Raw genomic sequence first — 25,788 nt, 5'->3', positions numbered from 1 at the left:
ATTTTCTTTATACCGATTCGTTCACAATACCAAATACTGAAACAAGACTACTACATTATTTATTTGGTTGGTTCCTCCCCCTCGCTTACCAGACATAGTTAATCGACGCAGTGATCGATTGTTTGTTTTCGGGATAATCAATAATATGGCTTGAAGAGACACCACTCGTTTTATATCGAACAAATACTCAAATAAATGTACTCGCGGAGTCTGATGATTTTTGCACATCGCAAGAAATGCGTCTTCAGATATTTCTGTGCTCGATTAGAGTGGTCTGACCAGAGATGCTAACATCCCCATTGATTGATATCCACTTACGCTCCACACTGACATCTACAGAGAAAACATCACCAGCTTCAACAGTGATTGTACAATGCGTGGTGGGGATTTAAATCAGACGAAGACCAACATTCTCTGAAGATCAGACAAGGCATTCGGCCGCTTCTATCTGGGATCAACCAACACCGCCTGAAAAGGTTAGCAGCATGGTTGCCAACAATGAGCAGAAATTCTAGCAACGCATCTCGGCCGCTAGCTAGTTATATTGTTTTTCTAGCTCGTTAGCTTTCCTGTTAGCAATAAGCTCGCTAACGTAGACAACGACGGGTTGAGCTAACAATTTAGTAGCAAAAAAACGTAGCTAGTTTGCCATATAGAATTTGTGGAGGGTTACCAATTGGAATGTGGGAAATTGGGAATATTACAAATGTATGTAACGTTAACAAACTGCATTTCTGAGCTGTGGTTTATTAGCTAACGTTAACTAGCCTATGCTAACATTAAATATCAACAACCTAAGTTCGTTGGCTGGCTAGGTAGCTACAGTTGTAGTAATATTATTTACTTTAATATAAGTTGTGCGTTAACATTATCCAACCATCAAATAGTGTAACTGAATGTGTAACTGGCGAGCTTGTGTCATTTCTCACTGACAAGTAGCTAGAAAGCCAGTAGTAGGCAGGCAAGCTTCATATGAGACAATAGAAAAACCGAAACGGGTACAGCCCAGATACATACACTAAATATTTGTGTTATGTACCTATCTGGATTGTTTTGGATGTTTTCATTATGTGCATTGCTCTGACCGAACAAACTAATATACCAAATTGACCTCCTATAGGGGTAAAATAATAAATCCATATTTGGAACGTTTTTGACTGACGGTGACGCGCAACACAGACCAAGAGACTGCACGAACGACCGTAGAGAGGACGGCTCGAATACCCGCTGCTTCCAGTTGTACCTACGCCCCAAACCGAGCGTTTCGTGCGAAGGAAGATAGCAAGGCGAGGGAAGTAGGCTACGGCAAACCTCCATCTCGCCCAGATACTTCCATTACGTCCACCTACCACCGCCCCCTTCAGCCATGGACCCCCCGAGGACTCGGTCGCGGTCACGGTCAGGTTTTTTTCACTATGGAATGAACGGTAGTGGCAACGGCAATAACGCAATCAACAACGGGAACATGAATGCCAGCGGGGGGATCGGGGTGAACTACCCGCAACAGACCAACACCGGCTGGGCTCCGCACACAGCGCGCAGCTATACAGAGAACCAGCACACCCAGGGGAACTACCTGTCTAGCGGGGCGCAACGCCACACTTCGCATGGAGCACACAGACACCCCGGCACTGGTAAGCTTCAACGGCTCCCTCCCCTTTCCCTACTAATCTTGATACATCACACCTCGTGCATGGATGAGTGTACCATGCAATTTAGCAGGTGTCAGGCTTGACATGTAAACAGTGTAGTGTTCCTCTTAGCTGTATAACATGCATCTTCAGTGCAGGGTTCTAGCTGTTTGTCTGAAAATATTTTCTCATCCATCCAGTGTTGTCTGTAGTCAGGTGACTGAGGGGTATGGACAGAAACTGTTAGTAGCATCCTCACTGCTTTTGTGAAAGGCCTGAACTGCCTGTTTGATCAATAAATTGCCTACATTTCCAAACATTCATATTTTTCAATTATTGAAAGATGACTCATACTGCCTCCAAAGAGCATTTTTATGGGAGCTTTGGACAAATGGGAGCTGAATGAGACAGTTTTGGACATGGTAAATTAGCACGTGGGGGTATGTTTTTGAATTGATAGCCCAAATTGATTTCAAGAATAGACGCTCATTATTTGCGCTTAGCAATTTTGTTGTTTTATATACAGGGAATTCAATCTGTGTTAGTTACCCAGTAGTGTTTTGTGGGTTCCACTTGCGTTCGAGATGTCAACGTATTCTTTTTAAAACCCAGGAAGTTCCTATTCAAACTCTCATTAGACAGCTCTGCAATTATGTAAAGTAATTTTGTTACTCACAAAATATGCAGTTTTGCTGTGCAACTCTTTATTTACACCCATGTTACAGGCAGTATGGACTTCCAAAAATTGACCATTTTCCAAGCAACTGGAGAATTAAAAAAAATATTCCACACCTCCAATGCATGAATCACTAATTTCTGTCACACACAGGTCAGATGTCAACAACCTCTCAAATACAATTATAATGATCACATACACATATTTAGCATATGTTCTTGTGGGTGTAGCGAAATGATTGTTTCTAGCCCCAACAATGCTAACATATCTAACAATACACACATCTGTCGACGTACAGCCAGAAGAGGACTGGCCACCCCTCATAGCCTGGTATCTTCCTAGGTTTTGGCCTTTCTAGGGAGTTTTTCCAAGCCACCGTGCTTCTACATCTGCATTGATTGCTGTTTGGAGTTTTAGGCTGGGTTTCTGTACAGCACTTTGAGATATCAACTGATGTAAGAAGGGCTGTATAAATACATTTGATTTGATTGACATCTAAAAGTAAAATAATTTAAGCAATATTCAAATATTAGGATGAGCAATGTCGGAGTGGCATTGACTAAAATACAGTAGAATAGATTACTGCATATACAGTATCAGCTCAATACATTGAAGAGGCAATTTTTGGGTTGCTTGTAAAATAGATATTTAGACATTTTTGGGATGTATATATTGGCTGTGACGGGACTAAATGAAGATGGTTTCTTTGAAACTCCTTATTTTGTGAGTAACGAAAGTGTTTTGACATTACGCTTGCAAAGCTGTCTAATGGGTGTTTTGAACCGGAGCTTCCTGGGCATTAGAGAGGACGCACGTCATTACATTTTTTTTTTTTTAGAACAAGCTCTATTTTGGTTGGCTCTGGTACGTTCTAATTTACATTTTAGTCATTTAGCAGACTCTTATCCAGAGACTCAGTAGTGAGTGCATACATTATATTGTACTTCAAACAAGAAACACACAAACTAAATTGCACAACTAATTGCGTTAGTACTAGAGGTCGACCGATTATGATTTTTCAACGCCGATACCGATTATCGGAGGACCACTTTTTTTTTTTTTTTTTTTTTTTTTTTTACATTTGTAATAATGACAATTAAAACGATACTTATTTGAACTTAATATAATACATCAATAAAAATCCATTTAGCCTCATATAAATAATGAAACATGTTCAATTTGGTTTAAATAATGCAAAAACAAAGTGTTGGAGAAGTAAAAGTGCAATATGTGCCATGTAAAAAAAGCTAATATTTGAGTTCCTTGCTCAGGACTTCAATATTCCAAGGTAGGAGGTTTTAGGTTGTAGTTAATATAGTATTTATAGGAGTATTTCTCTCTGTACCATTTGTATTTCATATACCTTTGACTATTGGATGTTCTTATAGGCACTATAGTATTGCCAGTGTAACAGAATAGCTTCTGTCCCCCTCCTCGTCCCTACCTGGGCTCGAACCAGGAACACATTGACAACAGCCACACTCGAAGCAGCGTTACCCATCGCTCCACAAAAGCCGCGGCCCTTGCAGAGCAAGGGGAGTAACTACTCCAAGTCTCAGAGCGAGTGACTTTTGAAACGCTATTAGCGCGCACACCGCTAACTAGCTAGCCATTTCACATCGGTTACACCAGCCATTAGGCTGATAGGCTTGAAGTCATAAACAGCGCTGTGCTTGCTAAGAGCTGCTGGCAAAACGCACAAAAGTTCTGTTTGAATGAATGCTTACGAGCCTGCTGCTGCCTCCCATCGCTCAGTCAGACTGCTCTATCAAATCATAGACTTAATTATAACATAACACACAGAAATACGAGCCTCTGGTCATTAATATGGTCGAATCCGGAAACTATCATTTTGAAAACAAAACATTTATTATTTCAGTGAAATACGGAACCATTCGGTATTTTATCTAACGGATGGCATCCCTAAGTCTAAATATTATTTTTTACATTGCACAACCTTCAATGTTATGTCATGATTACATAAAATTCTGGCTAATTTGTTCGCAGTGAGCCAGGCTGCCCAAACTGTTGCATATACCCTGACTCTGCGTGCAATGAAAGCAGGAAAAGTGACACAATTTCACCTGCTTAATATTGCCTGCTAACCTGGATTTCTTTTTAGCCAAATATGCAGGTTAAACATATATATACTTCTGTGTATTGATTTTAAGAAAGGCATTGGTGTTTATGGTTAGGTACAGCCGTCCAACATTTGTGCTTTTTTTCGCAAATGCGCTTTTGTTAAATCATCCCCCAGCGTTGCATCGATTATATGCAATGCAGGACACGCTAGATAAACGAGTAATATTTACATTTACATTTAAGTCATTTAGCAGACGCTCTTATCCAGAGCGACTTACAAATTGGTGCATTCACCTTGTGTAGTTAACTAGTGATAATGATTGTTTTTTATAAGTTAAGTTTTATGCTAGCTAGCAACCTACCTTAGCTTCTACTGCATTTGTGGAGTGCAACGAGAGGCAGGTGGTTAGAGCGTTGAACAAGTTAACTGTAAGGTTGCAAGATTGCATCCCCCGAGCTGACAAGGTGAAAATCTGTCGTTCTGCCAATGAACAAGGCAGTTAACCCACCGTTCCTTGGCCGTCATTGAAAATAAGAATGTGTTCTTAACTGACTTGCCTAGTTAAATAAAGGTATAACATTTTGTTTTCTTTAATCTGCAAAATCGGCGCCCAAAAATACAGATTTCTGATTGTTATGAAAACTTGAAATCGGCCATTGGTTAATTGAACCACAGTCCATTACGGTGACATAATTAACATGACGTGCAAATGAGCGATAGAAAACAGATTGCGCAAATGTCACTATTCCGACTTATTATACTATTTTTTTTTGTGCAGGTGCCCTGTGCCGCCCCCGGCACGATATCGCCAGCATCACTGGATTTAAGATTAGTAATGGGATATAGGAGGTTGACTTTATTCAGTCAGTTCTACACCTTTTTAAAAAAAACTCTTGAAATGTAAACTGTTTGCTCAAATAACCGTAAATAGCCTAGGCGCCCTGACTTTGTGGCTGGCCGTAGGCCTATGAAACATGCAAAGAAATTAAATGAATGTGCCTCAATGTGGATTTCAACTCTATTATTATCACTGATGTGGCATGTGTAAATTCACTCTCACAGGAGATGAAGCATCATGCGCTCCCTCCATGAAAAATAATACATTTGACTGCAGCCAAGTCCAGCGCACAAAAATAACACGGGTGCCGAGAGTCGGGACAGACAGCAGACTGACAAAAACAGCAGTGGTTCCCTGTCATCGCTCGACTTTGTGATTGACAGGCGCCGTCCTATCGTTCATCCATAGAAGTTGCGTATCGTTCATTCTAGCGGGAGAAGGCTATACAGACTTCTCTGACTAGCGAAATGAAACTTTTTAAATGGAAAGAAGCCCAGTTAATTTATGAAGTGGAAAAAGTAGCTGGCTGACAATGAGTCTGTTATCGGCTGTTCAGCCGACAGCCGGAGATTATGAAAACTTTGCTCTGAGGAAACATACCATTAGAACAGACTGGATTACCTCGAGGCAGAAAGGCATATGAATGAATGCAAGCTTTTAATGAAGAGCTTTTGTAATAGCTCTGCCCGCCATCCGGACCTAATAAATAACCCACACAGAGGAATATGTGCACACACAGACACACCTGGCTCCACACTTGTGCGGCTCACAAACCTACACACATTAGGCTCACTTGCCAACACACACTGACGCACTACAAAGAGGGATTTATGGGTTTGACTGAAATTCTGTATCTCCCAGCTGTTTGATCCTCCTCCCTGCTCTAAGCAGATGTCTCTTGAATACTGTGTGTGGGGGGGTTACAGCGTATTTGGTTTAGTGTGCTGTGAGCAGAGCTCTTGGCATGTCACGCCTCTTAACATTACTTTCAGGGGAATGTGTCTACTGGATTTGGAGGTGCTGAATATGGGACTTAATTTCACCACTGTTTCTCTCCCTTGGTCTGAGCTCGAACAGACTGACTGCATGTTTTGGCCTTGTGGCTCAATCCCGGAGCCAGGGTTGTACGAATCATGCTGCCACTGGCTCAAATAAGTGCCCTTTCTGTACCGAGGCCCAGATACTAGGACGAAGGCCTATATAACCTGGCAAACGTCACCCAACCCGGCCCAATCCTTCCCCTGTGGCACATCACACGGCTCAGTGTCTGGATCTCTGTGTCCCTCCCTGTCGGAGCTGAGCGCCAGTCGCCTGGCTGCTCTTTTCTGTTCTGCTGCCACTGGCTGCGCGTCTTTGAGCTGTCAGTCTCCCCCGACTTCATAGAGCTGTGGCGTCGCAAGGAGAGGAGCGCTGGGAGAGGAGCGCGCTCCGATCTGTTTTTTTTTCTTCTGAAGAGACTGAGGGGGGCTAGTTGGGGGGGGGGGGGTTGGTTTTCAGGAAACTCCGTCAGCACAGTTCAAGGGCATCTGCCTGTGAAAGATTGGAGTGTGTCTGTGTAATATTGTAGTGTGTCTGTGAGGCAGCAGAGGGGGTAGTTTTAAACGTGAGATCGGAGAGATTGTTACGTTGTCGAGAGCATGGTTCTCCCTCTTGTCAGTGGAAGACAGAACATTGTCTGATTTTTAAACCAGGCCATTCAAAGACACATTCAGACCTAGACTGAGCAGACTTTATCCAAATATACCAAGTGTGTATATGTTCCCTCAAAGTTAAAATATAATTTGGGCTGCTACTTTCTCTACGGATGGTAATCGCAGAGAGGGTTAAAAGGAGCATGACTGCTGCTGTATATGTTAACCAGGCCTGTCCAGGTCTGTTTGAGTCTTTGTATAGCCTACTGCCTGGTTTGACCCTCCTGTTATTCTCTCTCTGGCCTATAGGTGTCCTTCACTTCCACCCTGATAACGTCTGCAGTGATGAGCGGGACAAGGTGAGTATATTTCCCTTTCCCTATTACACCTAGTACCAGGACAGCTGGAATGCTGTAGCATGTTGTTAAAGTGGAACTGACAGTGTTTTAGCAGCATGAAATCTTATAAAAATATGATGCTTTTAAATTTTTTTAGAACATGTTCTGTCTAGCGGGCACATAGATATGGTCATTTTCACTGTGTCAAACTTTCATAGAATGATGTAGAGTAAGGCATTTGTGTTTACAATTTTATAGCAATATAGAGTGGGAAAGTGGCTGTGCGTTTGGACAATTAAGACAGTGCAGTAAATAACACCAAATAAAAATGGCAGTCTTATCCAGGCTACACAGATTGTAGCATCATAGCCAATCAGAGCTACAGTAGGCCTATATGCAAATAAGCCATTTGCCACAAGGGACTGCCATCACTCACTTTGAACTAGACTGTTTACAGGCAGTAGCAACAGCACGACTTTAGATCATTAGAAAGCATTTGCCAAAAGCCACAAAATACACATGACTGGATTTCTGCACATACAGTACCAGTCGAAAGTTTGGTCGCGCCTACTCATTCAAGTTTAAGAATAATAGTGAAGACATCAAAACTATGAAATAACACATGGAATCATGTAGTAAGCAAAAAAGTGTTAAACAAATCTAAATATATTTCAGATTCTTCAGTCTCCACCCTTTGCCTTGATAGCTTTGCACACTCTTGGTGTTCTGTCAACCAGCTTAATGAGGTAGTCACCTGGAATGCATTTCAATTAACAGGTGTGCCTTGTTAATTTCAGGAATTTATTTCCTTAATGCGTTTGAGCCAAGTTGTTGTGTTTTTACCAGGTAGGGGTGGTATAAAGAAGATAGCCCTATTTGATAAAATACAAAGTCCATATTATGGCAAGAACAGCTCAAATAAGCAAATAGAAATGACAGTCCATCATTACTTTAACACATGAAGGTCAGTCAATACGGAACATTTCAAGAACTTTGAAAGTTTCTTCCACTGCAGTTGCAAAAAACATCAAGCGCTATGATGAAACTGGCTCTCATGAGGACCGCTACAGGAAAGGAAGACCCAGAGTTACCTCTGCTGTAGAGGATAAGTTAATTTAGTTACCAGCTTCAGAAATTGCAGGCCAAATAAATGCTTCATAATTCAAGTAACACACATCTCAACATCAATTGTTCAGGGGTGACTGTGTGAAACAGGCCTTCATGGTTAAATGCTGCAAAGAAACCACTACTAAAGGACAACAATAAGAAGAGACTTGCTTGGACCAAGAAACACGAGCGATGGACATTAGACTGTTGGGCATCTGTCCTTGGTCTGATGAGTCAAAATTGGAGGTTTTTGGTTACAACCGCTGTGTCTTTGTGAGACGCAGAGGTGAACGAATGTATGATCTCCGCATGTGTGGTTCCCACTTTGAAGCATGGAGGTGGTGGGGGGGTGCTTTGCTGGTAACACTGTCATGATTTATTTAGAATTCATGGCATACTTAACCAGTATGGCTACCACAGCATTCTGCAGCGATACGCCATCCCATCTGGTTTGCACTTAGTGGGACTTTGTTCTTTTTAACAGGACAATGACTCAAAACACACCTCCAGACTGTAAGGGCTATTTGACCAAGGAGAGTGATTGAGTGCTCAATCAGATGACCTGGCCTTCGCAGTCACCCAACCTCAACCCAATTGAGATGGTTTGGGATGAGTTGGACCGCAGAGTGAAGGAAAAGCAGCCAACAAGTGCTCAGCATATGTTCTCAAAGCATTCCAGGTGAAGCTGGTTGAGGTAATGCAAAGCTGTCAAAGGCAAAGGGTGGCTACTTTGATGAACCACAAACATAAAATATATTTTGTTTTAACACTTTCTTTTGCTTACTACATGATTCCATATAGTTTTGATGTCTTCACTATTATTCTACAATGTAGAAAATAGTAAAAAATAAAGAAACCCTTGAATGAGTAGGTGTCCGCTTTTGACTGGTACTGTATGTAAATACCACAGAGTCGTCTTCCATTTGGGAAATATACAGTCCTATTGATCAAACCATGAACAGGAAGGGATCTCCTCCCTTTGACTATTAGATCAACAACTGTTAGCCAGAACAAGATGAGGTTAAATCTAACGCTAACAGTGGACAAACCCACTCAAACCTTCTCAGCTTGTATTTGGCTGTCAAAATTGCACTGATAAATGATGGGGAATAGTGGTAGCCTGCCTGCCAATGCATGCCTGTCCCAACCCAGGTTTTGACAAGTCAATGGGAACTTTCCAGCCCGTTTGATCGATGCCAAATACATTTTACAATCGAGAGATATGCGAACTATGGATACGTCGTTTTTAAGTTCAGCCTAGCTAAACAGCCAAATGATTCACATTTCTTGCTAGCTAACCAAATGACACCAATATCTTTAGCTGCAGCCATTGAAAAATGTATATGGGGGAAGTTGGCCACTCACCCACTCATTGGTGACTTGACATCCTTCCAACAGTTAGCTTGCTTGCCTCTGTGCTTTTAGCTTACTAAATAAATGGCAACATGAATAGATAAGCTAGCCTATTAGCCACGTTATGATAGACTTGTGATGCCCTCGTTTGATTGTATTGGCCTTCATTTTGTCTTGTTTTTTTTGTTGTCAAATATTGATTTACCTGAAACTGTGTATCTGTATGAATGGCTGTAAGCAGCAAACAATGTACCAGCTGTGATTTATGACCAGAGCAATCTTTGTTGGACTACCAAGAAATGTAATGGTGAATTTATATTAAACTGCATCCATCTATTCTGCCAACAGTACCCTACTCTGCGTCAGGTCCTATTTCGCTAAAAATGCTATTTTTTAAACCTTATGAATTTGCGTTTTGTTCATAAAATTGTGAATTTGGTGTTTTTGATGTATAATTCTGTTTAAATATCGGCAAAGTAGTTCTGTCGGTTCTACTTAAAAAAAAAAGTATCCCCCCTCTCTCTCTCTCTCTGTAGATGGAGGACAGTCCTAGCCCTAAGCGACAGCGTCTTTCCCAGCAGTCTATGATAGATCTCAGCTCTGCCCCTCCCCCCACCCCATCTTCTCCCATTCGCCCCTGGGAGCTACCCCACACCCCCACTACCTGGGCCCCACCCCCACCCAGTCGCAGACCACACCCACACTACATGCCAGAGCGATGCCACACTCCTGTCCGCAACCGCCGCAGGTAAGTGTGTGTGTGTTAAAATTGGTTCAGCATCATTGTAGAGTAATTTTTCCTCGGGACATTATCTGTTGTGATGAGGATGTTTGGTAGAAAGAGACTGACATCTGAATTCCCCTCCCCCAGTCCTCCAATGAGACGCCAGCGAGGCCGCCGTGACCGTCTCCCCCACCACCACCCCCCCCACCCTCACCCTCATCACCACCACTACCACCACCATTACCACAACCCGCACCATCACCCCCACCACAGCCTCTCAGCAGGACTTCAGGATGAGAACTACCGCCACCCCGTCCCCCCTCAGAGTTACCCCTATAACCAGCCTGAGGAACGCCCCTACCACCCCCCAACCTGTCCCCTCGCCCCCTCCACCACCCTGCTAACCTGTCCCCCAGGCTGATGCACCCTCACCCCCAGCCTCACCCCCCTCAGCAGCAGAGCAGTATGGTGCTGGACCTCCATGACCAGGTCAGTGAGGAAACAGGAAGCTGCTTTTTACAGTTGTCAATAGAGCATTATTGAATTTGATTAGGGTAATCCTTAATCCTTCTACGTGGGAGTTCAGGTAGTGTGGTTGTTTGAACTCTGATCTTTGACTTCTGCTCAGGTGTCGTACCCAGTCTCTCCCCCTGGCGGCCCCCCCGGCCTGCCCTCCCACTCGGCCCCCCAGCAGCTCCCAGCATGCTCGGTGGTCTTTAGTGGGCAGCACTACCCTGTCTGCAGTGTCCCTCCATCTGTGAGTTCAACTAGCCTGACTGTCTGACTTGTATCTCTTTGATACTCTTGACACTGATCGTATGCCTACTTCATGTACAGTGCCTTCAGAAAGTATTTATACCCCTTGATTTATTCCACATTTTGTTGTTACAGCCCGATTGCAAAATTGATTAATACAAAATAATTCACCCATCTACACACACTACCCCATAATAACAAAGTGAAAACATGTTTTTAGAAATATTATTGTATTGAAAATGCATAAATATCTAATTTGCATAAGTATTCACACCCGAGCCAATACTTTGTAGAAGCACCTTTGGCAGAAATCACTGCTTTGAGTTTTTCTGGGTGAGTCTAAGAGCTTTCCATACCTGGATTGTGCAATATTTGCCCATTATTCTTTAAGCTCTGTCAAAATGGTTGTTGATCATTACTAGACAATTTTCAGATTTTGACAGGGGTTTTCAAGTAGATTTATGTCAAAATGAACTCTACCACTCAAACATTGTCTTCTTGGTAAGCAACTCCAGTGTAGATTTGGCCTTGACCTTTTTAACAGAACAATACAATTAATATCCCAGTGTCTGGTGGAAAGCAGACTGAAGCAGGTTTTCCTCTAGGATTTTTGCCTGTGTTTAACTCTTTCTGGGTTTTTTTTAATCCTGGAAAACTCATCACTCCTTAATGATTACAAGCATACCCATAACATGATGCAGCCACTACTTTGCTTGAAAATATGGAGAGTGGTACTCTGTAATGTCTTGAATTGGATTTGCCCCAAACATAACACTTTGTATTCAGGACAAAAAGTGATTAGCTTTGCCACATTGTTTTGCTGTTACTTTAGTGAAACTATTCCCAAACTAAGGTACGTGCAATGCCATCGGGGGTACGCCAAATAAAAATATGATTCATATTAAAAAATTTTTTTTTTTTTTTTTTAAATCTTCACATTTTCAAACAGTACATTTATGTTTTCCAATGGGTGAGGTTTTTTCTTTTGCCTGAGTAGCCTCGTTTCACTGCCAAATATTTTTTTTAACCATCTAGTGTTAAGCAAAATAATGCCATGTCAAATAATTAACATCCAATCACATTAATCGTTACTCTCATGGGAAACCTTCACTCTTGCACAGACATTTAGAAACAAAACATAACAATTAAAAATTTAAAAAATAAGCCACATGAGTTTGGGTGAGAATAAAGACTACTTTTGTGTAGTAAAACATGTAATAAAAGCAACAGATACCATTAATGTGAAGGGGCTAGAAACGTCTTATATGGTGAGCTACCAATTGGCTACGACAGGCAAGCCAAATACTGTTATGGAGGACTTAATTCTTGCTGCTGGGACAATGCTGGGGGTAAAGGCCAAAACTATACAGACAATGTCTTCATCAAACAACACTGTTTCCTGACCCATCAGTGACATGGCAGGAGATGTTTTTGAAACAATTACTGCTTCGCATATAAGCCAGTGAATTGTATACGTTACAGCTGGATTAGTCAACAGACGTGGTGGGCCTGGCACAGCTCCTGGTATGTCTGTTACATTTATGGCGGATCAATTAAGGAAGAAGACCTCTTCTGCAAACCACTGGAAACCTGGATAACATGATATATATGATATTTCTACTGGACAGCTTTGTGACATTAAATGCACTTTGTTGGTCAAGATGTGTTTGTATCTGTACTGATGGCGCAAAAGCCATGACGGGAAGACCTAGTGGAGTGGTAACGCGCGTGCAAGCAGCTGCTCCCAAGGCCACTTGGGTACATTGCAGCATCCACTGACGAGGACTTTGTTAAAGCAAGGCCCCTGAACTCTCGTGAATCTTCTGCACCATGCAATGATATGGGCAGCGACCATGGAACGCTTTTACAGCGTACAGAAGTGCACTGGTTTTATTTTATATATATTTTTTATTTAACCAGGTAAGCAAGTTGAGAACAAGTTCTCATTTACAACTGCGACCGGGCCAAGATAAAGCAAAGCAGTGCGACGACAAGAACACAGTTACACACAAACATAACACAATAGAAAAATCTATGTACAGTGTGTGCAAATGTAATAAGGTTAGGGAGGTAAGGCAATAAATAGGCCATAGAGGTGAAATAATTACAATTTATCATTAATACTGGAGTGATAGATGTGCAAGTAGAGATACTGGGGTGCAAGAAGGTAAGTAATAATATGGGGAGGAGGTAGTTGGGTGTTCTATTTATAGATTGGCCGTGTACAGGTACAGTGATCGGTAAGCTCCTCTGACAGCTGATGCTTTAAAGTTAGAGAGGGAGATATAAGACTCAAGCTTCAGATTTTTTTTCTTTTTTTTCTGCAATTCGTTCCAGTCATTGGCAGCAGAGAACTGGAAGGAAAAGCAACCAAAGGAAGTGTTGGCTTTGGGGATGACCAGTGAAATAAACCTGCTGGAGCACGTGCCAAGGGTGGGTGTTGCTATGGTGAGATGAGAAGGCGGGGCTTTACCTAGCAAAGACTTATAGATGACCTGAAGCCAGTGGGTTTGGCGACAAATATGTATTGAGGGCCAGCCAACGAGAGCATACAGGTCACAGTGGTGGGTAGTATATGGGGCTTTGGCGACAAAATGGGTGGCACTGTGATAGACTGCATCCAATTTGCCTTAGTAGAGTGTTGGAGGCTATTTTGTAAATGACAATGCCGAAGTCAAAGATCGGTAGGATAGTCAGTTCTACAAGGGTATGTTTGGCAGCATGATTGAAGGATGCTTTGTTGCGAAATAGGAAGCCGATTCTAGATTTAATTTTGGATTGAACATGTTTAATGTGAGTCTGGAAGGAGAGTTTAGTCTAACCAGACACCTAGGTATTTGTAGTTATCCATATATTCTAAGTCGAGTCAAAACCTTCCATATAGTGAAGCCGGGCGGGCGGGTGCGGGCAGCAATCGGTTGAAGAGAATGCATTTAGTTTTACTTGCAGTTGGAGGCCACGGAAGGAGTGTTGTATGGTGTTGAAGCTCGTTTGGAGGTTTGTTAACAGTGTCCAAAGAATAGCCAGATGTATACAGAATGGTGTCGTCTGCATAGGTGGATCAGAGAATCACCAGCAGCAAGAACGACATCATTGATGTTTACAGAGAAAAGAGTCGGCCCGAGAATTGAACCCTGTGGCACCCCCATAGATTGCCAGAGGTCCGGACAACAAGCCTTCCGATTTGACACACTGATCTCTATCTGATAAGTAGTTGGTGAACCTGGCGAGGCAGTCATTAGAGAAACCAAGGCTATTGAGTCTGCTAAGAGTCGAAAGCCTTGGCCAGTTCAATTAATAAATACGGCTGCACAGTATTGTCTTTTATCTATAGCGGTTATGATATCGTTTAGGACCTTGAACGTGGCTGAGGTGCCCTCATGACACGCTCGGAAACCAGATTGCATAGCGGAGAAGGTACGGTGGGATTTGAAATGTTTGGTGATCTGTTTGTTAATTTGGCTTTCGAGGACTTTAGAAAGGCAGGGCAGGATGGATATCGGTCTATAACAGTTTGGGTCTAGAGTGTCTCTCCCTTTTTGAAGAGGGAGATGACCGCGGCAGCTTTCCAATCTTTGGGGATCTCAGACGATACGAAATTGGTTAAATAGGCTTGTAATAGGGGTTGCAACAATTTCGGAAAATCATTTTAAGAGAGGGTCCAGATTGTCTAGCCCAGTTGATTTGTAGGGATCCAGATTTTGCAGCTCTTTCAGAACATCAGCTGTCTGGATTTGGGTGAAGGAGAAGCAGGGGTGGGGCTTGGGCAAGTTGCTGCTGGGGGTGCTGAGATGTTGGTTATCAAGGGGAAAAGTATTGACACTTTTTAAAATGGAGAGACGAGGTTAAAGTCCTCCTATACCGACCACAAGTTTTACTTGTCTGACCACTTGCATGGTGACGATTTTTTTCACACGACTGGCCTATCAGGACGATAATTTTTCTCTCCTGAATGATCTGAATCTAGGATTGACAGGGACTCTCCACAACTATATTCAACGTGTGGGACAAAATTGAGGCAATTGTTAAGAAGTTGGAGCTCTTTTCTGTCTGCATTAAGAAGGACAACACACAGGTCTTTCCATTATTGTATGCAAATTAACTCAAGCTTACGGACAATGTCAAATGTGATATAGCGAAGCACCTGAGTGAGCTGGGTGCGTAATTACGCAGGTACTTTCTCGAAACGGACCACAGAAACTGGATTCGTTATCCTTTTCATGCCCTGCCTCCAGTCCACTTATCGATATCTGAACAAGAGAGCCTCGTCGATATTGCAACAAGCGCTTCTGTGAATTATTAAAATTCAATTGAAGCCACTGCCAGATTTCTGGATAGGGCTGCGCTATCCTGCCTTGGCAAATCGCGCTTTTAAGACACTGATGCCCTTTGCAACCACGTACCTATGAGTGGATTCTCAGCCCTCGCTAGCATGAAAACTAAATACAGGCACGGACTCTGTGGGATACAACCCAACATTGCAGAATTATGTGCATCCTTTCAAGCACACACTTCTCCTTAACCTCCTTAACAATTTGATGAACAAATAAGGTTTTATGTAAGAAGGTTAAATAAAGAGCAAAATGATTGATTATTATATTATTAGATCCCTGGTCCTATAAGAGCCCTTTGTTACCGGGTTGTGACAAACTCACTCATTCTTATGTTTAATAAATGTATTGTGTGTGTGTGTGTGTGTGTGTGGCAGGCTTACAATGATGGCAAAAAAAACATTTGAGTGTGCTGACCCTGGTGCTGGAGGGGGTACGCAGCTGGAGGGTGAATGTTTGAAGGGGTACGGGACTATAAAACGTTTGGGAACCACTGCTTTATTGTCTTGTTGCAAACAATGCATGTTTTGGAATATGTGTATTCTGTACAGGCTTCCTTTTCACTCATTGAGGTTAGTGTTGTGGAGTAACTACAATGTTGTTCCATCCTCCGTTTTCTCCTATCACAGCTATTAAACTCTTAACTGTTTTAAAATCACTATTGGCCTCATGGTGAAATGGCTGAATGGTTTCCTACCTCTCTGGGAGCTGAGTTAGGGAGGACGCCTGTATCTTTGTCGTGACTGGGTGTGTTGCAGCACCATCCGAAGTCTAATTAAAAACTTCACCGTGATCAAAGGGATATTCAATGGCTACTTTCTTTTTTACCAATAGGTGCCCTTTGCGAGGCATTGGAAAACCTCCCTGGTCTTTGTGGTTGAATCTCTGTTTGAAATTCACTGCTCAACCTGAGGGACCTCACAATGTTCTGTGTATGCGGGTTCCAGAGATGAGGTAGTAATACAAAAATAATGTTCAACACTATTGCACACAGCGAGTTCATGCAACTTATGTGAATTCTTAACACACAATTTGACTCATCACCTTTTATGTAAGCTTGCCAAAACAAAAGGGTTGAATAGTTATTGACTCGAGACAGTTTTGTTGTATTTTCATTTTTTATGAATTACAAAAATAATGTGAAAAAAATTCCACTTTGACATGATGGGGTTTTGTGTGTAGGCCAGTGATGATGTGGGAAAGGTCAAGGGGTGTGAACTTCCTGAAGGCACTGTACCTCCTTCCCACCCTGTTTTCCATCAGTATGTGTGTTCATATCAATGTGTAGGTAATGCAGCTCTGTCATGGGTGTCAATAATTGGAGCCTTTTGTGTATCTATTCAGGACTGTTTCCTTTACTGTTTCTCCACTGTATTTATCCTGGATTCTAGACAGCTCACTGTAGTAGATCTACTTCTGTGTATCATTCCTAGTATATATTTCTGGTGCATGTACTCATAGATTGCATTTGGGTCATAGATTGCATTTGGGTTACTGGTCATGTTTGGATTGGTTAGGAGCTGTTAGGAGCTAGTAACACACCCACCAGCATTTTACTGACCTGTTAGGAGCTCATAACACACCCACCAGCATTCTACTGCCCTGTTAGGAGCTAGTAACACACCCATCAGCATTTTGCTGCCCTGTTAGGAGCTAGTAACACACCCACCAGCATTTTGCTGCCCTGTTAGGAGCTAGTAACACACCCACCAGCATTTTGCTGCCCTGTTAGCACACCCACCTGCATTTGCTGCCCTGTTAGGAGCTAGTAACACACCCACCTGCATTTTGCTGCCCTGTTAGGAGCTAGTAACACACCCACCAGCATTTTACTGACCTGTTAGGAGCTCATAACACACCCACCAGCATTCTACTGCCCTGTTAGGAGCTAGTAACACACCCATCAGCATTTTGCTGCCCTGTTAGGAGCTAGTAACACACCCACCAGCATTTTGCTGCCCTGTTAGGATCTAGTAACACACCCACCATTTTGCTGCCCTGTTAGGAGCATTCTGCTGCCCTGTTTTTGCTGCCCTGTTAGGAGCTAGTAACACACCCACCAGCATTTTGCTGACCTGTTAGGAGCTAGTAACACACCCATCAGCATTTTACTGACCTGCCCTGTTAACACACCCATCAGCATTTTGCTGCCCTGTTAGCTAGTAACACACCCACCAGCATTTTGCTGCCCTGTTAGGAGCTAGTAACACACCCACCAGCATTTTGCTGCCCTGTTATTTTGCTGCCCTGTTAGGAGCTATGCTGTTAGTAACACACCCACCTGCATTTTGCTGCCCTGTTAGGAGCTAGTAACACACCCACCAGCATTTTACTGACCTGTTAGGAGCTCGTAACACACCCATCAGCATTTTGCTGCCCTGTTAGGAGCTAGTAACACACCCACCTGCATTTTGCTGCCCTGTTAGGAGCTAGTAACACACCCACCAGCATTTTGCTGCCCTGTTAGGAGCTAGTAACACACCCACCTGCATTTTGCTGCCCTGTTAGGAGCTAGTAACACACCCACCAGCATTTTACTGACCTGTTAGGAGCTCGTAACACACCCATCAGCATTTTGCTGCCCTGTTAGGAGCTAGTAACACACCCATCAGCATTTTGCTGCCCTGTTAGGAGCTAGTAACACACCCATGAGCATTTTGCTGCCCTGTTAGGAGCTAGTAACACACCCATCAGCATTTTGCTGCCCTGTTAGGAGCTAGTAACACACCCACCAGCATTCTACTGCCCTGTTAGGAGCTAGTAACACACCCACCAGCATTATACTGCCCTGTTAGGAGCTAGTAACACACCCACCAGCATTATACTGCCCTGTTAGGAGCTAGTAACACACCCACCTGCATTTTGCTGCCCTGTTAGGAGCTAGTAACACACCCACCTGCATTTTGCTGCCCTGTTAGGAGCTAGTAACACACCCACCAGCATTTTGCTGCCCTGTTAGGAGCTAGTAACACACCCACCAGCATTTTACTGACCTGTTAGGAGCTAGTAACACACCATTTTGCTGCCCTGTTACCAGCATTTTACTGACCTGTTAGGAGCTAGTAACACACCCACCTGCATTTTGCTGCCCTGCATTTTGCTGCCCTGTTAGGAGCTAGTAACACACCCACCTGCATTTTGCTGCCCTGTTAGGAGCTAGTAACACACCCACCTGCATTTTGCTGCCCTGTTAGCATTTTGCTGCCCTGTTAGCTAGTAACACACCCACCTGCATTTTGCTGCCCTGTTAGGAGCTAGTAACACACCCACTAGCATTTTGCTGCCCTGTTAGGAGCTAGTAACACACCCACCAGCACCAGCATTTTTTCTGCCCTGTTAGGAGCTAGTAACACACCCACCAGCATTTCACCGCACCTGCTATAATATCTGCAACCAATACACTTTGTATAGAGGAGAGATGAAATCATAATGTAATATGGTATTTTTCGCTCTCTCTCGCTCTCTCAGGTTCTGCAGACGTGCTCTGTGCAACATCTGCCCATGCCCTACCCGTTCCCCTCTCTGCTTTCCAGTGACCCCACCTTTCTCCTGCCCCCTCCCCACCTGTCCCACCATCCCCCTCACATCCCCCAGCCCGGACAGTTTGGATCCTACCCCACACAGCAGGCCAGATCGGTGAGTGGCGCTAGGGTTTTACAAAATGGGGGAGGGTGCGGCGCGTGTGTGTGTTCAGTCTAGCATTCATTACAAGCCATTTGAAGCTCATTAATGACATCTCTCTCACTCTTTTTACCCTAGCCGTTACAGAGGATAGAGAATGACGTGGAGCTGTTGGGGGAGCACTTGTCGTTAGGGGCGGGTCTACACTACCCCCCTGCGGCCCACCCCGGCCTGCCCCCCCACTCCACTCAGCTCCATTTCCTCTCCCATGAGCCTCTGCCACAGGAGTTCTTTGGCGTGGTGAGTGTCTCTTGCCTCTGCTCATTACCTTGTAACCCTTTCATGCAACACCAGAGGGATTGTTGCATCATTATCTTTAAAGTCCTGTGTTGGATGTTTTTTCAGTTGGTCATATGAAATCCAGTAATTATTTCTCCCTTTCAGTCGTATCCCAACTTCATGCCACGGCGTATCCCTGGACGACGCTACCGCTCCCAGCAGCCACTGCCACCCTCGCCTTACCACCCCAGTTTCCTGCCTTACTTCCTGTAAGTCACCATTCATCTCTAGCTCTACAACATGGGTGTTGTAGCTTAGACAATCGGGAGACTCTGCCCTATTGGTTGGAATTAGCCGACTCTTGTGGCATAGCGTATTTGTGCGAATACAGTCAAGCTCTTTTGTACTCTGTCACATGAGCTGTGCATGCGCAGTGTCTGTAGGTAAGTGAGTTTTTCTCCCCGTCTGTCAGCTCTATGCTGCCAGTCCAGCCTACAGGCCCTGCCATCAGCCTGGAGCTGGACGTAGATGACGGCGAGGTGGAGAACTACGAGGCTCTTCTCAACCTGGCCGAGCGTCTGGGAGAGGCCAAACTCCGAGGACTGACTAAGGGAGACATCGAGCAGCTGCCTTCCTATAGGTTCAACCCCAACAATCACCAATCAGAACAGACGCTGTGAGTACTTCCCCTGGACCTACCAGAACCGAGGATGCTATCCTCCTCGACGAGTATACAGCTGGTGGTTTTGTTGAAATGTTGTAATGAAGTTCTGTTGCAGGTGTGTGGTGTGTATGAGTGACTTTGAGTCTCGTCAGCTACTGCGAGTTCTGCCCTGCAGTCATGAGTTTCACGGGAAGTGTGTCGACAAGTGGCTCCGGGTGAGTCTCTCACTCTAGTATTTCACGAAGCACAATCAACTACACTGAACAAAAATATAAAACGCAACATGTAAAGTGCTGGTCCCATGTTTCATGAGCTGAAATAAATGATCACAGAAATGTTCCACACGCACAAGAAGCGTATTTCTCTCCAATTTTAGAGCAGATGTTTTGTTTACCTCCCTGTTAGTGACCATTTCTTCTTTGCTAAGATAATCCATCCACCTGTCACGTGTGGCATATCAAGAAGCTGATTAAACAGCATGACCATTACACAGGTGCATCTTGTGCTGGGGACAATAAAAGTCAGCTCTAAAGTGTGCTGTTTTGTCACACAACACAATGCCACAGCTGTCTCTAAGTTTTGATGGAGCGTGCAATTGGCGTGTTGACTGCAGGAATGTCCACCAGAGCTGTTGCCAGATAATTTAATGTTAATTTCTCTACCATAAGCTGCCTCTAACATCGTTTTTGAGAATTTGGCAGTACGTCCACCCGGCCTCGCAACCGCAGACCACATCTACGCCATCCCAGGACCTCCACATCCGGCTTCTTCACCTGCGTGGTCGTCTGAGACCAGCCACCTGACACAACTGGGTTTGCACAACCTGAAGAATTTCTGCACAAACTCAGAAACTGTCTCAGGGAAGCTCATCTGTGTGTTTGTGGTCTTCACCAGGTTCTTGACCTGACTTTAGTGGTCAAATGCTAACTTTCGATTGCCACTGGCACGCTGGAGAAGTGTTCTCGTCATGGCTGAATCCCGGTTTCAACTGTACTGGGCAGATGGCAGACTGTTTTTTTTCATGTGGGAGAGCGGGTTGCTGACGTCAACGTTGTGAACATGAGTGCCCAATAATGGCAGTGGGGTTATGGGCAGGCATAAGCTACGGAGAATAAACACAATTGGATTTTATCGACGGCAACTTGAAAGCACAGAGATACCGTGCTGAGATCCTGAGGCCCGTTGTCGTTGCCATTCATCTGCCGCCATCACCTCATGTTTCAGCACGGTAATGCAAGGCCCCGTGTCGCAAGGATCTGTACACCGTTCCTGGAAGCTGAAAAAGGTGTCCGCTCTTCCATGCTCTGGATCAAAGTGTATGACCGTGTTCCCGCCAATATCCAGCAACCTTTCACAACATTTGAAGAGTTGGACAACATTCCACAGGCCACAATCAACTCGATGCGAAGGAGATGTATCGCGCTGCCTGAGGTAAACGATGGTCGCACCAGTTACTGACTGGACTCCTGATCATGGCCCTTTTTTAAAATATATATTTTTTAAGATATCTGTATACCAAGTCATGTGAAATACTTTGATTAGGGCCGAATGAATTTCTTCCAATTTCCTTATGAACTGTAAGTTAGTTAACTCTTTTTAAATTGTTGTATGTTGCGTTTTATATTTTTGTTCGGTTTACTTCTGAGTTGGTAACACTCCAGCTGGAGAGTTATCTGAACAGGTATAAAGCCAAGGTTGGTGAAATATATCTATTTTTTTCATGTTGCTTTTAACGTTTCTTTCTGTGTAGTTTGCAAACACACGTTTCTAGATACTGTGAAACATCTTATGTCTTCATACCTAGTTCTTGATCCAACTGAAGCGCCCTCTTAATTAATATATATATATAATATTAATTTTTATCTGAAGTTCTCCTGTAATGATCAAGTCATCCCTGCATGTTAACGGACTATGTCTCCCTCTCTGGTTGTCTCTTGCTCCAGGCTAACAGGACGTGTCCCATCTGTCGGGCTGATGCCTCTGAGGTCCAGCGAGACTCAGAGTGACCACCAGGGGGAGACAACCACTGACTGTCAAACAGTTTTAGCACTGCCCCCCCCCATCCCTCCCCTGCATCTCTTTTTCCTCCTCCTGTAACTACTGCCCTCACTTCACTTTCAATCTCTTTTTGAAGTGTTTCAGCCTCCTCTAACTCTGCCCTCCATCTCTCCTTTAGCCCTTTTTCCCTTCTGTCCTCTTCATCCTCACACATCCATTCCCTCTGGTCCAGCCCCCCCCCCCCCCCTTGTGTCTCTCTAGCTCTGGATGTCCCTCAGCTGAACCTGCTGGAGGGTGGGTGGGTGTGTGCACACAAGCCAATGTCCACACGTATGATTCCTGTCCGCTGGTATGTGCCAGCGTTGGGTTTGTGTGTATGAGACTGTATTTTTAGTTAGTCTCCGATCATGTATTTGTGTGTTTAGACTTGGGTATCCACATGTAGCTGACACTTAAGGGCCCATGCCACTCCGCTGCCTCTCTGTAGCCTGAACTAGTTGCTTTTTGTTTAGTTTCTCTGCCTGGCAGTTTACCTCATCATTCCTGTTGGTCATTGTTACCACGACGACACGCTTCACTGTATTCCTCTGAAGTTTCTCATTATTTTTATCTTTATTTTTGTTCCTTAAAAGATGATTAGTTTGTCTGACTTTGCAGTGGCACATGTGTTATATACTGTATAAATATATGAATATCTGTATACCAAATAAAAGGCTTGATATTAACTTTTTTTTTTTTTTTTATCACATTTTTGGACCGTTTTTTAAAAATGAATTATGAGATGTGATGCAGTTGGGTTTGATTGTGCTGGATTGATTAGTCTGTTCTGGATGTTAGACTTTACGTGGTGGTTAATTAATAAAATACATGATACACTGATCTGTCTGTTGTCTGGTTCATGTTGAGCGGACACGCCAGAGCAAACGATGGCAGAGTGAACTTCCAAAGTAGAAGCTGGGCGTCCTATCGCCTCTCACCACGGAACGCGGTCCGTCAGTTTCCCGACGATTTTCCATGCTTGTCAACACCGGGAAGGTGATTTCCTTACCCCACGGACCACCTGCTGCTTTTAGCCGTTAGTAGTTCTGCTGTGTTTCTTCTCTCCAATAGATGGTGACTTCTGTATTTAGTCTTCAACTGTAATGACGGCATACTGCCAACAGGCGGCGTTACTGTTCTTTGTAAGGCACGATTTATTTTACAGAGGAGATGGGTCTCAATTGAAGGGTCGAGCAACCGGACGGTTTCTGCTATCAAATCCCGGGTCCGACGGGGGACAAAAATCTAACGCCAAGTGAGCTGGCAACAGGAGGGTTTCTGGTATGAAATCCTACATGCAGTTGTGCCCTTAAGCAAGGCCCTTAACCGCCAGTGTGGCATTCCCCCGCACCTCAACAAGTGTCTTTCAGAAGGGTTGGGTTAAAAGCTGAAATCACATTTCGGTTGGACCTTGTGTACAATTGACCAATGGTGGTGATAATGTAATCCTCAGATCAGTAACCCTTCCAGTTATACGTTTAGGGGTTTGTTAAGGATTTGGCACTAGATCAAATTTGTCCCAGAAGACGAGAATGAGCAAGTCCTCGACAGCAGGATAGGCGTATGCGTTTGACACTTTAAGGAATAGTACATTTCCAGTCTGGCCTATGAGACGTGCAATGATCATTACAATAACTAGTGTGAACCAATGATTGATATGCACACTGGATGACTGATAGGGGGCGCTATGTCGATGCTACTGTGCCTCCATTGTAAAAATATTTGGAAGTTATAGACTTTTATTAATGTCTACATAACATTTTTGCCACATTTATTTTATTACAGATACCTTAATGCATACTTTAAATTGTGAGCTAAAAAAAAAATAACATTTTCCTTCAAGTATTAAAGAGGTACAACATACTTAAATACATGTTATTTTGTACTGTCATTGAAATACTGTAGAATTCCATTCATTCCTATGGAGGATTGCCTCTAATGGGGAGTGCTGATAGAACCGCCCAGTGGCGTCAAAGCCTCAATGGCCAATGCATAGCATCAGCAATCCAGGGTTGATATACAGTACATCATTGTGGTGTTAGTTACCTAGCGCACGCCTGTTAGCTACATCACATGGAGGGGGTTGTCGTCTGATTGTCCATTGAGTGTCTCTCTCGGCAGACTGTCTCCAGGCAATGTGCCCTCTGACCTGCATAATGTGACCATACAGGATTACTTTCACTTCTTTTAGTCTCGTTCATTGCAGACATTTTCTCTCTCTTCCTTCTCTATCTTCTAGTTCTCTTCCACTCTTGTTATTCTCCCTCTCCATTTTTCTTGATTTCACCCTGCTGCCTCATTGTTTTCTCTCGCTCTGCCTGCCTCACCTTTTTAATTTCTTTTACTCTCCTTCATATTTTGTCTGACTCATGATCAGACAGCAGCGTTTCCCAGACTCGGTGCTCGGGACCCCAAAGGATGCACGCTAACACAACACAGCTGATTCAAATAATCAACTAATCATCACAATTTGAGTTCGCTGTATAGTGTTAGGGTAAAAAAAAAAAACTGGATTCTGAGGAGAGAGTCAGAGAGAGACGGTTATTATTCCACACTTCATGCCTCGACTCGAAGTAACCTGATGTAATGGAGAGTTAACGAGATCCGTTCTGCACATTGTCCCTTCACGCCACACTGGTGCGTTGGGCCTGTTTTGGAACCGGAGCTCACAACTCTTGTCTGTTACAGAGATACTGTCGGGATTCATCTGACCCGCCGCACATTCCACTGGGCTCGCAGATGCAGACGGACCTAAACACACAGGCGACACTTGCCTTGTGTCGTGGAATGTGCAGAGGGAGGGTAGAGAGGGGGGGAGTGAGTGGTAGGTAAAGGGAGATGTGGATGGAGTGAGCGAGAGTAACTGATAACAGCAGGTTTATTTCTATATACAGAGAGATGCATCTCAGCCCTGACCAGAACCGGGTGTAAATATGAGGATTCTATCAGCAGATGAACATTCTATCAACTGTACCACTTTCACTAATTATGCCGCGGCATTACATTGACAGTTGATTCCCGAACAGCAAAGCAGGAATGCGAGAGAAAGAGAGAGTGTGTGTGTGTGTGTGTGTGTGTGTGTGTGTGTGTGTGTGTGTGTGTGTGACAGAAGCGTGAGAAACCAAGAGAGATGAAAGAGAGCGAATCCGAGAGTTTAGTTTGGGAGTTCAAGTTTAATTGAATCAGATGCCCTTTGGTCTAAATGATGACTCAGAACATTAAGCAGAGGAGAGGCAACCCTTCCCACGTCCTTCACCCTAAATACCTCTCTTTTCCTCTTTCCTCCACTGTGACCACCGCCCATCCCCTCCTCCAAACCATCCTCCACCCCTCGCAGAGTAATGAAATGGAAGAGATATGGGATTTCTGCCTTTCTGCCTCTCTCCAGTTAAATCTGATTGAATTCACTGAGCACTATGTTTCACATCCTCTCCCACTCAGTCTCTCGCTTTCTCTCTCTCTCTCTCTCTCGCTCTGTCTCTCGCTCTTTCTCTCTCTCTCTCTCTCTCTCTCTGTCTCTCTCCCTCTCTCTCTCTCTCTCTCTCTCTCTCTCTCTCTCTTATTCAGATTCAGCCACACACAGACAGATACAGGCACGCATAATGTTGTCCTTCAAACTGATGCGCCATCGCAGCATTACCACACATACATTATCTCCGTGTCACACATGGAGAAATTAACATTAGTTTAACTTGCAGCTTCCAATTACCGGTCCAACT

At 43.9% G+C, this 25,788-nt stretch overlaps 1 pseudogene; it reads left to right on the top strand.

Moving 5' to 3' along the window:
• The first annotated feature begins 129 nt into the window (after positions 1-129).
• On the top strand, positions 130-22,909 carry LOC118363493 (E3 ubiquitin-protein ligase RNF38-like; annotated as a pseudogene).
• The last annotated feature ends 2,879 nt before the right edge of the window (positions 22,910-25,788 follow it).

The sequence above is a fragment of the Oncorhynchus keta genome, chromosome 30 (assembly GCF_023373465.1).
Source record: "Oncorhynchus keta strain PuntledgeMale-10-30-2019 chromosome 30, Oket_V2, whole genome shotgun sequence".
Classification (NCBI taxonomy): Eukaryota; Metazoa; Chordata; class Actinopteri; order Salmoniformes; family Salmonidae; genus Oncorhynchus; species Oncorhynchus keta.
The sequence above is the reverse complement of the archived record's forward strand: the minus strand, read 5'-3'. Positions and strand labels throughout refer to the sequence as shown.